This window comes from Dendrobates tinctorius, unplaced genomic scaffold, assembly GCF_039654945.1.
Source record: "Dendrobates tinctorius isolate UK_male_01 unplaced genomic scaffold, ASM3965494v1 ptg000756l, whole genome shotgun sequence".
Taxonomy (NCBI): Eukaryota; Metazoa; Chordata; class Amphibia; order Anura; family Dendrobatidae; genus Dendrobates; species Dendrobates tinctorius.
In genome coordinates, this window is record NW_027362396.1 from 32,501 (window position 1) to 35,000 (window position 2,500).

Consider the following 2,500-nt stretch of genomic DNA (forward strand, 5'->3'; position numbering starts at 1 on the left):
CCCCTGACAACAGCCATCGCCTCCAGAGAACCAGGGACCACCGAGGGAGGGTCTGGTCGAAGCTCAGGTACCCAGGATAGCTTCTCCGGCTTGGGCATGGACCGCCAGACAAAGCCGCGGACCATGAACCATCCAGCCTGCTCTGAGGGGACATAGTCAGAGGGGGCGTCCGCCTTCAAGAGCCCTCCTTCCCACGAGGACTCCAGATTTGCCCCCCTGACAGCCATCACCTCCAGAGAACCAGGGACCGCCGAGGGAGGGTCTGGTCAAAGCTCACGTACCCCAGGAGAGCTTCTCCGGCTTGGGCACAGACCGCCAGACAAAGCCGCGGACCATGAACCATCCAGCCGGCTCTGAGGGGACATGGTCAGAAGGGGCGTCCGCCTTCTAGAGCCCAAACTCGGCCACGGACTCCAGATTTGCCCCCCTGAATGCCATCACCCTTCAGAAGACCAGGGACCACCGAGGGAGGGTCTGGTCAGGCTCAGGTACCCCAGGATCGCCTCTCTCACTTGGGACGCACGACCAGCAAAAGTCCCTCCTGGAGCCGTGGAAGTTCAGTCTCGGCCGTATTTTGCAACTTCCACGACAAGAGGGACCACCTTCTAAGTCGCCTACCCGAGCCAGAGAACCATAGGAACAACCGCCATACATCGGGGTAGAGAGAGCCCACTCTCTCCTATATTCTCCCGCAGGTGCGCATTACTATGTATTTGCATTGCGGGACAATGTACTTCAATGAGCGGGACAAAGTCGGAAATGTATCCGACCTCCTGGAACTGTGCGGCTGCTACAGCAGTCAGAAATTCCCCATTCCGGTTCTTTTTCACTTGGATTTTTTTTTTTGCAATTTTTTGCCTAAAACGTATTCCTCCAACATGTACTAGCTCATGACACTTGAAATTTTTGAGCCAATTGATAATAACAGCTTTTTAGAGCTCAAAAACAAAAAAAATTTGAGCGAACAAAAAATGTTCGAAAATGACCTCAGCTCCTGGAACTGTTTTCGGTACACCTCCAGAGAGGCTCCCCTGCCTGGAAGTCTGTCACTGCTCAGCTCGAAATTTTTCTAAGTCCCAAAATTCGGTTTTTCATCCAAAATTCAACTTTCTGCCCAGGATCCACAAACTTTAAACCCAGTTGGGGGACCCTCCCTGGGGGCCCTACAACATACTGAAGCCCCCCTGTGGTGGAAGTAGGGGAATTTACTTATTTTTACACAAAATCACAAAATTCCATTTTTTGTTCGCAAAACACTTTTTTGTCCTCAAGAAACTTTTTTGTCCTCAAAACACTTTTTTGTCCTCGAGAAACTTTTTTGTCCTCAAGAAACTTTTTTGTCCTCAAAACACTTTTTTGTCCTCAAAACTCAATTTCTTCCATAATTCGACTTTCCCCCAAAAAACCACACATTCTACCCTCATGGGAGGCACTCTCCCTCGGGTCCCCACATCATATTGACGCCCCAGAGCGGTGGGAGAAGGGGAAATCTGATTTTTGCACAAAAATCCAAAAATCGCTCTAAGTCCAAAAATCCTGAAAATTTTTCTAAGTCCCAACGGTACTTTCTGAAAAGTGTACCCAGGCCCCTGGAAGCCTCCTAGGTACACCTCCTGAGACTCCCCCCTTCCTGGAAGTCTGACACATCTCGAAATTTTTCTAAGTCCCAAAAACTGGTTTTTGCTCCATAATTCGACTTTCCCCCCAAAAGCCACACATTCTACCCTCATGGGAGGCACTCTCCCTCGGGTCCCCACATCATATTGACGCCCCAGAGCGGTGGGAGAAGGGGAAATTCGATTTTTGATCAAAAATCCAAAAATCGCTCTAAGTCCAAAAATCCTGAAAATTTTTCTAAGTCCCAACGGTACTTTCTGAAAAGTGTACCCAGGCCCCTGGAAGCCTCCTAGGTACACCTCCCGAGGCGCCCCCTTCCTGGAAGTCTGTCACATCTCGAAATTTTTCTAAGTCCCAAAAAATGGTTTTTGCTCCATAATTCGACTTTCCCCCCAAAAGTCACACATTCTACCCTCATGGGAGGCACTCTCCCTCGGGTCCCCACTTCATATTGACGCCCCAGAGCGGTGGGAGAAGGGAAAATTCGATTTTTGCACAAAAATCCAAAAATCGCTCTAAGTCCAAAAATCTTGAAAATTTTTCTAAGTCCCAACGGTACTTTCTGAAAAGTGTACCCAGGCCCCTGGAAGCCTCCTAGGTACACCTCCCGAGGCGCCCCCTTCCTGGAAGTCTGACACATCTCGGAATTTTTTCTAAGTCCCCAAAAATGGTTTTTGCTCCATAATTCGACTTTCCCCCCAAAAGTCACACATTCTACCCTCATGGGAGGCACTCTCCCTCGGGTCCCCACTTCATATTGACGCCCCAGAGCGGTGGGAGAAGGGAAAATTCGATTTTTGCACAAAAATCCAAAAATCGCTCTAAGTCCAAAAATCTTGAAAATTTTTCTAAGTCCCAACGGTACTTTCTGAAAAGTGTACCC